The following is a 15,825-nucleotide window of genomic DNA, read 5'->3' as shown; positions in this document are numbered from 1 at the left end:
CTAGTGTCTAAGCCTCTTTGATTGAGTAAAGAATTGTAATGACCGGACCGGTCTTCATCCATCCCACTTTAGTGATTATAGGTATTAATTCAAGTTTGTGTTCATACATAAAGTAATGGATACACTTAGTTATGAGAGTTGTAGCTGTCTGAGACAATAGGGAGCCAACTTACCAGTTTCAGTGTCCTTGGTTTGTCAACAGCCCTCACCACTGCTCTGTATCCCAAGGAAAGACAATAATTTTCCACTAAACAGTAGTAAATAGATATGAGGTAAGTAGCAGAAGCACTGCGTGATTGATGAGTGTGTCATTGCAAATGACTGTCCCATGGCTCTAAGTACTGTAAGACAATTTCCTGGTGCTGGTACTATAACATAATATCATGGTCATCCATTTTTGTCTTTTATCTTTTACTTGTTTTGGTCATTGGACTATGGCCATGCAGGAGCACCACCTTGCAGGGTTTAGGGAAACAACTGGACCCTAATATTCAGTTGTTTGAAGTCTGGTACTTAGTCTATGGATCTCTTTTGTCAAACCCCTATATACATACATACATACTTCTGATCCCTTCTACTGTTATTACTATACACCTCACACACTTTTGCAACCTTTACTCATCCACCTCCATCTGTCTTCCCCCTATCTCTCATCCTTCCTCTGTCTATCAACTGTTTTATTATTAGTCTGCTGCTCTTCACACTTTCTGTACTGCCAGTCATCACCTCCTCTCCCCTGAATCACTTTATTTGGCATTCATCCCTCATTGTTACCACCTTCCCCAACTCATGTTGACCCCATCAACAAAAGACCTCCTCCATCCTGTTCACCATCTACATACCCCATCTCAAATCATCCCTCACTCTCACTCACACACACACACACACACATTGGTCAGCAGTTCATACATCTGAAAAAAAAAATTAGACTCTAAAACATTAGTATAGAAATATTTAGAAGGTTGTATGTTATGGCTGGTCAGAGAGTGATCATTAGTTTCGCTAAGCACTTTATAGGTGTGAAACCAATGGTCATTTACTGACCAGCCATAACATACAACCTTCTAAATATATATATATACATATTAGGTGCAGGAGTGGCTGTGTGGCAAGAAGCTTGTTTCCCAACCACATGGTTCTGGGTTCAGTCCTAATGCGTGGCACCTTGGGCAAGTGTCTTCTACTATTTCTACTCTAGTCTTGGGCCAACCAAGGCTTTGTGAGTGAATTTGGTTGACAGAAACTGAAAAAAGCCCGTCGTATATATATATATATATATATGTATGTATATGTATGTGTTTGACAACCGATGTTGGTGCATTTACATCCCTGTAACTTAGTGATTTGGCAAAAGAGACCAAGAGAATAAGTACTAGGCTTACAACGAATAAACCCTGGGGTCAATTTGTTCAACTAAAGGCATTCTTATATTCTTTTATTTGTTTCAGTCATTTGACTGTGGCCATGCTGGAGCACTGCCTTTAGTCAAACAAATTGACCCCACTCTGTAAAGTGGTTGGTGTTAGGAAGGGGATCCAACCTTAGAAACCATGCCAGACAGTCGGCGGAGGTAAAGAATACGCACACCACCCGTTTTCAGCGTAACCCTAACTCTAAACCTGATCCTAAACTTAATCCTAACCCCAAACACCGACAACGGGTAGTGTGCGTGTTCTTTACCTTCGTCAGATATTTCGAGCTTGGTGCAGCCCTTTGGCTTGCCAGCGCCCGTCAAACTGTCCGACTCATGCCAGCATGGAAAACGGACGTTAAATGATGATGTGTATATGTGTGTGTGTGCGCGTGTATGTATATATACACATACATTATGTATCTATTGTGTTTACAGTACATGTAAAAAAAATTATAATTTATTTATGGTGCACTGCCAGTTTCACACACATCCGTACGCACACCTATCCACCTACACGCACGCACGCATTCACACATCCACACGCACACTCACCTTCACGTACGCACGCACACACACTCACATCTAAATTATTTCACTGTAAAACTTGACCATATAAGTTTCGAGCGTATGGTTTTTTTTCCTGATTTACTTATATTTTAGAAAGGCTGATTGTAAAACAATGTTTTCAAAAAGAACTTGTTAATGCTGGAAGGGAAAAAGAAAGCAGACATTCTTGACTACTGAGGGAGAGCATTATCCTCGGAATGTGTAAAATCTTTCAATACAGGAAACAGAGTGGGTAAGAATGAGCAACTGCATAAGAAAGCTTATAATAAGTAAAGATTTAAGATTAAAAGAAAAATAAGCAGAGAAAAAAAAAAAGGTATCTAAATATAGTTTCTGGAGACTGAAAGTGGAAACCTCAGAGGAAAAGAAGTCGTATAGTATTTTCCTCAAATGCATTTCAAGGTAGTGTATGTCGTAACAATTGGGTAAGAATGAAACAAGAGTAACACCTAGTGTAGGAAGGAATGCAAAGCAATATAGATGTAAGATTAAGAAAGAAATTAAATAGGGGCGAGATGGCGGTGATGCTGGTAGTGGTGGAGGACACTATACAGCGTTAGAGTAAGAATGAGGAGGAAGGATTTGATTATATCGTAGGAGGATGAGTAAGAGATAGAATAGGTAGGATTGGGACTATAGAAGGAGGGGGAATGAGAGGTAGAATAGATAGGATTAGGACTATAGAAGGAGGGGGAATGAGAGGCAGAATAGATAGGATTAGGACTATAGACGGAGGGGGAATGAGAGGTGAAAAATAGATAGGATAAAGGTTGTAGAGGAGTAAGAGATAAAATAGATAGGTTTGGTAGTATAGAGAGAGGAGGAGTAAGAGGCAGTTGATAGAAGGTGGAGTGACGAACGTCAGTCACGCCTCTCCCTTCATAACGAAGTTTGTTCGTCAAAAGTACCCGGATCAAAACATGGCGTCAATATCATTTTCATAGTCCTGAGACAAACAGATAAAAAAAAATTGGATTTATAACTTAAACGTACTCAATTACAAAGTAAGTTTCAATGTTCGTTATTTATTTTGCACAGTTCCATTTTAGCTTTTTTTAATTCGAAATATTTTATTTACTCTTATTTTTTCCCCTAATTTTGAACTGTCCGAATGGCGAGTATGCAGGTATGTGTCAGTTTCAAGTGTCCCACTTATAGCTTGTTATTGTTTTTTTCCTTCTTACTGTCATTGCTGGAATGTTAAACAGTATTTTCATCTATCTTTAAACTAAATAAAAGAGCAAATGATTTACTAAACGGCCAAACCATATATATTCATATATATATATCTATTACAAAATTCCGTCCAGTTGTTATGACCTAGGACAGTTTATGTTTTGACCTACGGCTATTAAAACGGGACTCTTTACTCTCACAACTATTTCATACCACTTATGGGACTGTTTTATCTCAATATTCCTTTCGTTTAAGTCGTATTTCTCTTCTTTTCGCATCAGGCTTGCGCTTCTCAAACCATGTGTTAATTGATGTTTCTTTTTTTGTTTTAATTCATTTGTGCGTGGCATAGAATCGACGTCTCCAAACATTCTTGCAGGTGGTTTCTTTTCGATAATATATTTATATAGACCCGCAATCAACCCTCTTAAAGCTGAACTATTAAATATATCCCAGGATTTAAGAGAATTTATTTGGAAAAAAAGAAAAAATTAATATTAAGATTGACTTTAACACATAGATCGCTAAATTATTTCCTAAGTTTTCATTATTTTAGTTGATATAAGATTTAATTTAAACACGTTTCTAAAGAAGAACTGGAATGTATTCGTATAGTCCCCCATACCTTTTACTAATTATTAAATACCACATTTTTGAGGTTTGGCTTAGTATTTTAACTCATCTCAAGTACCGATCCCACAACAAAATCAATTCAAAAGGTATGATAAAGATTGTGTGTGTGTAACCAAGTGGTTATCAGTATAAAACATGTTTCGAGTTGTCCGTAAAATTGCTTGTCCTAGAAGTAGATGCAGGTGTGTTGGTCAGTGTGTCTTTTAACTGATGCTACCGCCTTTTTCTCTATTTTTTTTAACAGGTGTTCTTAACATATACTTTTCTAGAGCTGTATTATTATTTTTCATTCTTTCAAAATATAGAAATAGTACACGCTGAGATCCCACGATTAAACAGGCGGCGATTAAACTAGTTGTCAGTACTTTACTCATAATTTCAATAAGATACCTATTCGATTGACCTCACCTGACATTTATTTTCTTTTCGGTTGTTTTCTATTTAAAATAAGACATACGTATTGTGCGTGTGTTTGTATACACATTCACTATAAGTAGGTTTTGTGTACTGCTAGTGTATGTATTATATACATGTATAATTAAATAATCTTTCCTCCCGTGAAAGTGTATGTGTGTGGAACAGTCTTTCTTCCTGAACTCTGACTGCAGTTCAGTTGCTGATTAATGTCTACCTGAATAGCTGCCGTTGGTCATTAAGCAAATTAATCTTTCTGTTCGGATCGGCCATTGACTATTACTTGGAATAAAGCTATTGTGAATATTTATTCACTTAAGTCTTGTGGATTACAAAGAATCGAACAAGACTTCTAAAAAGAGCTAGATTAATTTTAAGTATATATTACATATTGCGTGGGGAGGGGGAACGAGTGTGGGATGAAAAAAAGGTGTTGGGCTGTGTGAACTAATATTTCCAATAGAACCCTTTATATTGCGCGCAAATACACACAAACACACGCGTGTAAGTGTATACTTATGCACACACACTATATATATAGTATGTGCATAGATACTTAGATATGCCTGCATAGGTGGGTACTTTTTCTCGTGTATGCCTATTTATGTATATTGCCTGGGGATCTGTATAAAGCCCTTGTGCATGTCAGTATATGTTTATAGACAACCTGCATACCTGTGTATGTGAGTATATATTGGCGTCTGATGTTGCAGTGCATTGTATTGTATTTCAATTACATGTGTATATTTATACAGTGTGAATATATAAAATGTATTTGCTGTTTGTTTGCACATATATACATAGTCGTGCAGGTGCATTTTTGTTTTGGTTGAATACGTTCGCTTGTTCGGCACTCATTGGGTTCTGAGGTTGATCCTGTTACCAGGATCTGTCTGATATTAACTTGGATCGATCCAAACCTTAAACATGGAAGTAAAAAAAATTAAAAAAAATTAAACTTGTCAGATTATTGTGTACCTGTAATTTAAAAAAAATTTCGTTACACTCCGTCAGGCGGATTTTGACAGAGGCTTTCCATAAGAGTACAAGTGTCTTTGTATAATACGACGAGTAGATACATTGATCGACTTGAAATACATTCGTATATATACACACAGACGTACACCCTCATGAGTGTGTATATATACGTGCAGTGTATATGTTGTTTGTTTAGGCCAGCCAGTCATATTACCCATACCCTCGTTTTAGGAGTATCTTGGACTGCGTGTACTTCCTTGATAAGACGGTGATTGGGTGGACCGTGTACAGGTAATTTGAGGATATTCTGCTGCTATTTCGAACGACCACGTAGAAGTTCCCTCGCATATATAGAGTATTTTGTTTTTGTTGATCTTATCACGGAACAGTACACTATATATATATATATATATATATATATATATGCATTCTTTACACACATATATGTATTAGTTAGTGAGTGTATGTGCAGTGCAGTGTGCATCCGTGTGTGTATGTATTATGTAGAGTGTGCTCTATCTTCTCTAATTACATTATGTGTCAACGAAAGTGTATACGCCCATGTGTTTCTTTAATGTTTACGCTTCGCGCTCGCACCTTTAGCATATATCTAATATATACACCTAGGCGCTATTTGGCCAAATCGTTAAGAAGAATGCCCACTTCGCAACCACGGGGTCTCTGGCTCGATCCCATCGCATGGCGTCATTGATAAACGTCATTTTCTGTAGTCTGTGTTCGACAAATACTTAATGAGTGAAATCGGGTAGACGGAAACTGTTTAGAAGTCCGTCGGATGGATTGTGCTTGCCCAGCTGATTCTGTCTGAGAATTACGTTAAGAGTACACGTGTCTGCAGAAGGCTCAGCCAATTTAGACGTTAATTAAGGAGTAGATAATTCAGTTAATCAAACACCTGAATCTTCATCATCGAACGACTGAGATCCACCACTGCAAATATGTACATGTGCTTATAAATGACTTTATCTTGTACAGCTCTCTCTCTCTCTCCCTCTCTGGTGTGTGTTATGTACGTCCACTTATCTGCTTATCCTAGCTATCTCTAGATGCAAGCATGGTCGAGTGGTTAAGAAATTTGTTTCTCACTCGTGAGATCTCGTATAAGAGCTCTCTGTTTGGTGTCGTGCATAGATAACCTCGAGTCTACCCAACCCTTCTGAAGGAAATTGAATAAATGGAATCTGTGGCGCAACCCGTGAATAGATTTCACCTGTAATTAAAACAATTCAGTTTTGTCTAAGACCGTGCCACGGCATTTCAATCTGGGGATTACATTTTATGGTACCTGTGTCTGTTGCATATTTTGAAACCAACGCAGGATTTTTTTCGTTGTATATGATGTATAATAAAACCGTATATAATTTATATTATAATTAAATTATACGTACATGCATGCATAAACGTGTGTGGAGACGTTATATATATATATATATATATATATATATATGTATATATGTGTGTGTGTGCCTGTGTTTGTCCCCCCAACATCGCTCGACAACCGATGCTGGTGTGTTTACGTCCCCGTAACTTAGCGGATCGGCAAAATAGACCGATGGAATAAGTACTAGGCTTACAAAGAATAAGTCCTGGGGTCGATTTGCTCGACTAAAGGCGGTGCTCCAGCATGGCCACAGTCAAATGACTGAAACAAGTAAAAGAGTTTGATGAGCTTGCTCTGTCACACTGGCTCAACATGGCTTGGCAGAGGGATGCAGTTTTTATACTCATACCCAGGAGTGGTTAATTCAATTACGTGCAAAACATATATTCGCATAATGTATTCCATACTCAAATAAATGCTATCGTTAATGTACAATATTTGCATAAACATGCAAATCTTGCTCATTAACTGAATACTATAATAAATATTATTTTCTTTGACATCCATTAACCATAAATGCATGTATTCCTATAAATTCAATATTATGCTTTCACACAAATTGCACAGATGATATGCATATTGTATAATTGTCTGGCTTGCTGCTTAGTTTCAGTGGCATTCTGGCCATAGTTTATGGTCTTTATATCAGCTGTTGGAAATGACACCTACCATATAGGCTAGGGTGTGGCTGTGTGGTTAAAAAAACTTGCTTCCCAATCATATGGTCTTCAGTTCAGTCCCACTGTGCAGCACCATGGGCAAGTGTCTTCTAAAGGCCTGGGCTCACCAAAGTCATGTGAGCAGATTTGGTAGATGGAAGCTGAAAGAAGCTCAACATGTATGTGTGTGTGTTTGTATATGTCTATATATGTGTGTGTGTGTGTGTTTTTGTACTTCTGTTTGTCCACCACCACAACTTGAGAATTGGTGTTGGTTTGTTTATGCTCTCCATAATATAGCATTTCAGCAAAAGAAACCAAGAGAATAAATACTAGGGGTTGATTTGTTTGACTAAACCCTTCAAGGCAGTGCTCCAGAATGGTCAGTCTAATGACTGAAACAAGAGATAAAGGGATACCTTACATTATCAATAATCCATTTCTTAAATATTTTAATTCACCAAACTGAAGTTATAATTGAAAATATTTATGGCAACCTTGCTGGAGTTAGAATAAATGGTAAACAGCAATTCTGACGAGCTCTCAGCCATTTGTTTTTACCACTCTGTTGTAGTAAATATTTGCATTTTATCTCTGCCCAATTAATTCCTAGATTTGGAGAGATTTGTTTTCAAACTTTAAATATTGACTTGTTCACAGTCTGTGGTAGATATATAGACATGTTTATTAGGTATATGTGTGTGTGTGTGTGTGTGTGCATGTACACACACACACACACACACACACACACACACACTCTTTCTCATTCACAGATGCCTCCATGACTGTGTGGTTGAGAAGTTTTCTTCTCTACAATGTGGCTTCAGGTTCAGTCCTGCTGCTTGATAACTTGGGAAAATGTCTTCTTTTGTAACCCCAGACCAACCAGTGTCTTGTGAGGGAATTGGTAGATGGAGTGATGTCACAGTACCTTGGCTGCAGTCAGTGATGTTTGTCAACATGCCTTGCCAATAAATCATCTGCCAGATTTGTGGGTTTGAATTCCTCTAGAATTTAAAAAAAAAAATTCTTTACTTGAAAAATAGTTATGGGTTGGCAACTGAAAGAGAATCTGACTGTAAAAATCATACCTCATATACTTCCACTTTATGAACTCAGCAAATATGATAATACAGATGTTAAAGAATGAGAAGGCTGTGTGTGTGTTTGTGTGTCTAATGTGTATATACATCATCATCATCATCATTTAACGTCCGCTTTCCATGCTAGCATGGGTTGGACGATTTGACTGAGGACTGGCGAACCAGATGGCTGCACCAGGCTCCAATCTGATCTGGCAGAGTTTCTACAGTTGGATGCCCTTCCTAACGCCAACCACTCCGAGAGTGTAGTGGGTGCTCTTACGTGCCACCAGCACGAGGGTCAGTCACACGGTACTGGCAACGGCCACGCTCAAATGGTGTTTTTTACATGCCACCTGCACAGCAGTCAGTCCAGCGACACTGGCAACGACCTTGCTCGAATGTTTTGTTCATGTGCCACCGGCACAAGTGCCAGTAAGGCGACGCTGGTACACAACTATTTCCATAACACCAACACATCACTAATATTGTACCAATACCATTCAAACCTTTAATACTGTATCAATAACTAACTGTTGATTGCAATGACGAGTGTTCCAGTTGATCCGATCAACAGAACAGCCAGTTCTATGTGCGTGTGTGTGTAGTGAAATTGGCAAAAAAGAGCATGTTGAACTTGTTGTGGGGAGTGGAGAGTCCATTATTTTGCACAGTCCTTTTTCAGGGAAAAGTTGACTGGAGAACAATTAAAGAGTGCAGAGTTTAACATCCTTTAAGTAAATAACCAGTTTTTAATAGCTTGCAGGATGTGAAACTCTGCATTCTCTCTCGCTCTTTAATTTCTCTCCTGTTATCTTTTCCCACTAACCACCAGGCCATGCATACATGTATGTGCATATGTGTGCATGTGTCAATTTATGTACATTGCATTGGGCCTCACTGAGGTGATGACAAGTGACTGAGACCTTTGGAGATATTCTGTGCTTGAGAAGACCTGCCAAGCCAAGTGAGACCATAACTGTGGCCTATGCCAGTGCAGCATAACCAGCCCATTTAAGTAAGAGTACACTTCAATCATTGGGCAATAAACTGTGCTTGCAAAGACCTGTTGAGTCAAGTGAAGTCATTGTTGTGGCCGATGACAGTACCACCTGATTGGCACATAAAAAGCACTATTCGAGCGTGGTCGATGCCTGTGCCACCTGACTGGCTCCCATGCCGGTGGAATGTAGAAAGTACAATTCAAGCGTAGTCAATGCCAGTGACGGCTGACTGATCCTGTGCCAGGGGAACGTAAAAAGCACCATTTGAGCATGGTCGGTGTCTGTGTGTGTATATCTATATATATATATATATATATATTATATGTGTGTGTATGTATTATTTGTGTCTGTGTTTGTCCCCCCACCATCGCTTGACAACCAATGTTGGTGTGTTTATGTTCCTGTAACTTAGCAGTTCAGAAAAAAGGGGCTAATAGAATAAGTACTAGTCTAACAAAGAATAAGTCCTGGAGTCGATTTGTCCAGATAAAGGTGGTGCTCCAGCATGACCGCAGTCAGACGTCTGAAACAAGTAAAAGAATAAAATAAAAATACACAAAATTAGTATAGTCGTTATATTGTTTTAAAACATGTTCGCTAAATATAGATTTTTTTTCCCCAGTCCTCTTCTGTTCCTCTTCCTCAACACACACTCTGAATTGCTATCCAGATGTAATGTCCATTGTCTGAGAATTAATGATTTCAGACTTTTCATTCCAATGTTTGGATAAATTGAAATGATAGAATCAATTACAGTCGTTATTAAAAGGAAATAATCTTATTGGCTCATGCGTTGCAGTGATTTTATATATAAGTCACATTTTGTTGTGTTTGTCAACACTTTAAGGTGGAACCATTCATACGTGAGCCACTTGCCGGGAGAAGCCGTCAGTGAGTAATCGTATTAGCAGTATTTTATCATTCATTTTGTTTTAAACTAGTAATTTCTATTAGTAAATTTGAACATTACTAATTTGTTAATTCAAACCTTTGACATATTTGTTTTACTAATATCCCAGTTGATGGAAATGTCAAGATTATTTTCTCAAGTTTTAGTAATAAACTTTCATGTCTTCGTAATTCTTAATTCATTTAATTTCATATGGCGTAGGAGTGGCTGTGTGGTAAGTAGCTCGCTTACCAACCACATGGTTCCGGTTTCATTCCCACTGCATGGCGCCTTGGGCAAGTGTCTTCTACTATAGCCTCGGGCCCACCAAAGCCTTGTGAGCGGATTTGGTAGATGGAAACTAAAAGAAGCCCATCGTATATATGTGTATATATATATATGTATGTGTGTGTATATGTTTGTGTGTCTATATTTGTCCTCCCAACATAGCTTGGCAACCGATGGTGGTGTGTTTACGTCCCCGTAACTTAGTAGTTCGGCAAAAGAGACCGATAGAATAAGTACTAGGCTTCCAAAGAATAAGTCCTGAGGTCAATTTGCTCGACTAAAGGCGGTGCTCCAGCATGGCCGCAGTGAAATGACTGAAGCCAGTAAAAAAAGAGTATGTATCCCACTTTAAAATGTGTATCAAAGCTTTAGATATTAACCTACCTGAAACTCTCTCTGCTACCCCAACACAAACCCTTCTCATGTTAAAGTGTTCCTATTTCATTTAAAATTTGCCATCATAATTCTAAATCGACTTTTTATATTCCAATATCAGTTTAATAATGGAAAATATTAGGTGCTTTTCTATATCCCTCTGAGTTCCTATTTTTCAAAATTAATTAAACTGTATAAACGTATTTTGTGAGAAATGTTATAAAAGATTAATTTGATTGTCATAAACATTTTTGCATTTAAATCAGTTTTATTACCCAGCCACTGAAGAATCACTATATGATTTATTGTATATTGCTCTTCAGTTAGTTTTTTTTAAATAAGTTTTTTTTTTCATTACAAATTTATATATCCTCCTCCTCCTCCTCCTCATCATCATCATCATCTCTACTTTTCTATTTAAACGTGGGTCTGCATGAACCAGATTTTCTACAGCCAGATACCCTTCGTGTTGTTAACCCTCGCCTGTTTCCAAGCAAGATAATATTTCCCGATGGCAAGATATGTTTCTGCGGAATATTAAAAATGAATCGCACAGCTTGTATGACACACTGACTTTAAAAGAAAACTATTATACGATATCAAGACAAGGAAATGCAAACATGCACACACACACACGCATGCACACAGGCACATAAACAGTCACACAGGCAGAAACTGTCACACAGGCACACAAACACACACACAGGCACACAAACACTCGCACTCACCCACAATTGGTTTCAGGTTCATTCCCACTAAGTGTCTAATACTATAACCCCAGATTAACCAAAACCTTGTGAATGGATTTGGTAGACAGGAACTGGAGGAAACTCATTGTGTGTGTGTGTGTGTGTGTATCTTGACATTGCATGTTTGCTATAAACTAATGTCATTCATTTCCAATATTCTGCAAAACATGTCTGAGTATAGGGAAATATCTTGTTTGGAGATAGGTGAGGATTGATGACAGGAAGGACATCCGGCTGTAAAAAATCTGCTCCAATAAACTTCATCCAACCCATGCAAGAATGGGAACAGCAAGCATTAAAAATGATGAGGAGGATGTTTCAGCACGAATTTGAACTTAATAGAGATTGCAAGTTGTTAATTTCATAACTTTTTATTATTTATTTAATTTGGAAGTGTTTCTGGGTTATATCAGTATAGATAATAATTATACAAGTTAATCATGATACATATTTCATGTAACACAATATAAAGAGTAAAATTCTTTTATATTCTTCTGTTTATTGAATATAGTATTTAAAATATTATCACAGTCACCTGCACGTCTTACCAAGATTGTCTTTTCTCATTTTACCAACATTTCCACCTGCAACTCTTCTATGAAGATTTCATTTATCTTAAGTCTGTTTCCTTAGCTTCATTTTCCTTTGTACAGCTGCTCTTAAATGCCTAAATTGAATTGTACTTTACTTTCAAACGAATTGATTCACAAAATTATTTTTTATTATTGAATATAAAGCACAAATAATACAATACAATTATTGATAACAGTTTTTAGATTTACACATGAAGCTTCATTTGCTAATTAACTGTTTAAAATAAAAGCAATTGTTTAATTCTTTTTGTCTGGAATAGTTGCAGGTTCCTGACAACTTTTCTTTCAAAAATAGGTTTATGCAGTAATAGAAACTTTTGTATTGTAATCGAATTCTTTATTCTTGGGTAAAAAGATAAGCGATCCTCAACCTTTGTTTATTTTTGCTTATAAAAACATTCAGTATCTAAAGAATTCTGAACTTGGATCATTAACTACATCTTTTCTATAGTATATCCCTTTATTATTTAGAAATTCTGTTGCCAACAAACTTTGAGTTTGCTTATTCTGATCTACATATCCTGAGACAGTTTTATTTTAATTAGGCACAAAGGCTCACTATTTTAGTAGATCTAGAAACAAGATTGTGTGACATTCATGCTTTTCCAATAGTATTAAACAGTGAAGTGAAATGGCTGTAGTATTTTTCTTGAGCTCTTTTTCTGTTTTAGTTTTATGGAATAGTGCTATGGATACAAATTGTGACTGCATATATTATAAACTCTAACTACTTTTCTATACCAGACTGAAATGTATAATCTCATTTAATTAACTGTTTCAACGAAACAATGGTAAAAGCCATGAAAATCACCGAGTTTTAGTTGAAAACTGGTTGGCAGTATCATGTTGATTGACTGAATTATTACTCAATCGATTGATTGGTTAAATAGTGAACCAATTGACAAATAAGAAAGAAGTAAAATAGAACCAGTGCATGTGTTTCATATTGGCATAATGACCCTCCAAAGCTACAACAAAATACAGTAGTTCAAATAAAACTTTTTTTTTATTCTACAGATGTAAATATTTATACTGTCTAGTTTTGAGGTACTGGTCTCTATATTTTTAATTACACTTTATTCTGTGTTACTGGAGAAGGAAAATTAGAATGGATCAGAACAAATTTAAAATCAAAGAAAACAATAAAAATTTTAAAATATTTTCAATGTTAGCTTAAAAAATAAACTATTTTAACATTGCTTCCTTCAGCTTTGAGTCTTAAAGTAAAGTGTTTTCTAATAAAATATCATTGAAATATGTAAGAAGCAAAATGAAACGATGCATTGATTTAGTGGTCTTCTGCCAAACAGGGATTTTTTCCATGGCTGACTGAAGGAATTTCCATTAAATGATAAATTATATAGTCGCAAAAATAAGTGATGGTTAGTATCTTATTTACTAGCCTCAGTAAATCTGAAGCAATAATTAATTGAAACTAGAGTTATTTAATTTGAAGGTATAAATAGCAATTAGAGAGAGAGGGGGGAATAAGTCTGAAATCTGAGAAAACTCTACGCTTCTAAATCGTTAAATAAACATTCATGCAGTGTCACACTGTATGGTCTGACTGTTCATTTAATTTATCAGAACAAGCTTAATCTTAGGTCTATTTGTCTTCAAGAAAGATAGTATTTTTAAAGCCAACCATAAGAGGTAGATAGCAAGATCAGACTTAAAATAAAACAGTTACAATTGAAGTAGGTACTTTTTAGTTTAGTAATCCAATCAGATGTGTCCCCGTAATAGTTGACATTGTGCTTTAAGTAGTTAAATTTTTAAAAAAATTTAATGGCTTAGTCAGAGGAAGAAGAGCAGTGCTCATGATATTTTTTTACGTGTTGGGGTCACAGAGACTAACTGGAAGAAACCATGAATTGTAGATTATCCTTACTCAGGAGACCCGGTCTCAAAGAATGCAACAGGGTCAAATCTGCTTGAGACCCAAATAGTGCTATTAAACCAGGTGACAGGTTAAGTCTACTTCCCCAAAACAGGTACAGTACAGCCAATGGGCTTCCACACAGTTTCTGAATACCCAGTTTAATTCATAAAGGTTGAATTGACTTAAAATGACTGTCACTAGTTTTGTTATTAACCACAGTGATTTAACAATTCTACAAAGGAAGATGAGATAAGACTTATCAATAAATTCATATAATCTGTAAATCTAGGGTGATTGCAAAGGACATTGATGGTGTTGGAACATTGCATCTCCTGGACTCACACAAATTTTAAGGTCCAGAAATATTCATAGTTTAGTAGATTTTTACTTGAAGAATATGTGTGTAATATATATGTAGGTGGGTGGGTATAGGCAAATGTTTCAGCCTTAGCACTAGGAACTGATTAAAAGACTATAGGGTCATTATAGAAATCAGAAACTGAGTATCTAATTTATAAATGGTTAACTTTGGTCATTTATTATAACATCAATTTGTTATATCCTTGGTTCCAAAATTGGAAACTCGGTTCAATACTTTAAATATTACAAATTCGTTTGGGAAAATATTTGATTGTTATATTCCACAGGGTGAGCAGTTTTCATACATTATTCAAAAACATGTTTAAAAACTGTAAAACTTTTTAAACAGCTTCCACTTGATTTGCTTATTACTATAGTACCACAGACCCTTCGACTAGCACTAATTACGTTACCTATCTCAATGGTAAGGAGAGGACGCTGTGAGGATTGAAAAAAGGGGTTAGTAAATTGCCATGTTTAATAAAAATTGAGGCATTTAAACTTATTAAACTTGTCCAACGTATGGCAAAGAATAAAAAAGCATTGATGCAAACTCTGTTTTCTCTTTTCTTTAATAAAGAGGAGGGTGGAGTAAAAATATTTCGCTAATATGAGAGGTGGGGCTGATATGTGTCAGTTTGAAAACTGCTGACCGAGTTTATGCTTTAGATAAACCTCTGCAAGGACTGTAATATGTTACTTCAGAAATGTTGTCTTGTCAAATTATCTGAAATACCACTTTTTTTCTTTCTTTCTTTCTTTTCATTAATTGTATTGTCTGCAGATTATTGAGTTACATTCTATACATTTCTGACATTTTAAGCAAGCTCTCTTATTATCATCATCAAGTTTTCACAAGGCCCTAACTGTTTGTTTAATAACTATTATGATTTAAACATGTACAGTTGTTTTTTTTTAAACTCAGACCCTTTCTTCCAAATACAGTTTAGTATTGCTTTTTCTTTTAGCCCAAAGATCACAATAAGGAGCACTCCGTCGGTTACGATGACAAGGGTCCCAGCTGATACGATCAACGGAACAGCCTGCTCATGATATTAATGTGCAAGTGACTGAGCAATCCACAGACACATGTACCCCTAACGTAGTTCTCAGGGAGACTCAACGTGATATATAGTGTGACAAGGCCGGCCCTTTGAAATACAGGTACTACTCATTTTTGCCAGCTGAGTGGACTGGAGCTGTGTGAAATAAAGTGTCTTGCTCAAGGACACAACACGTCACCGGGAATTGAACTCACAACCTTACGATCGTGAGCCGAATGCCCTAACCACTAAGCCATGCACCTTCACGATCACAATAAAACAGCCTAACCAAAGACATTTCCATTTAAGCACTTTTG

General features: G+C 36.5%; 1 protein-coding gene across 2 annotated transcripts in view; it reads left to right on the top strand.

The window, feature by feature from the left end:
* Positions 1-2,618: 2,618 nt before the first annotated feature.
* LOC106877174 (serine/threonine-protein kinase PAK mbt) overlaps positions 2,619-15,825 on the top strand; it is a 43,328-nt gene continuing 30,121 nt past the window's right edge. The window contains exon 1 of one of the 2 annotated variants that reach the window (XM_014926003.3): positions 2,619-2,985. The gene's annotated coding sequence lies outside the window, so the exon portion shown is untranslated. The remainder of the gene's footprint in view (positions 2,986-15,825) is intronic. The other variant, XM_014926002.3, reaches the window with a different exon arrangement.

Source organism: Octopus bimaculoides, chromosome 11 (genome assembly GCF_046866305.1).
Source record: "Octopus bimaculoides isolate indiv1 chromosome 11, ASM4686630v1, whole genome shotgun sequence".
Classification (NCBI taxonomy): Eukaryota; Metazoa; Mollusca; class Cephalopoda; order Octopoda; family Octopodidae; genus Octopus; species Octopus bimaculoides.
Note: the sequence above shows the minus strand (reverse complement) of the source record. Positions and strands in the feature narration are given on the sequence as shown.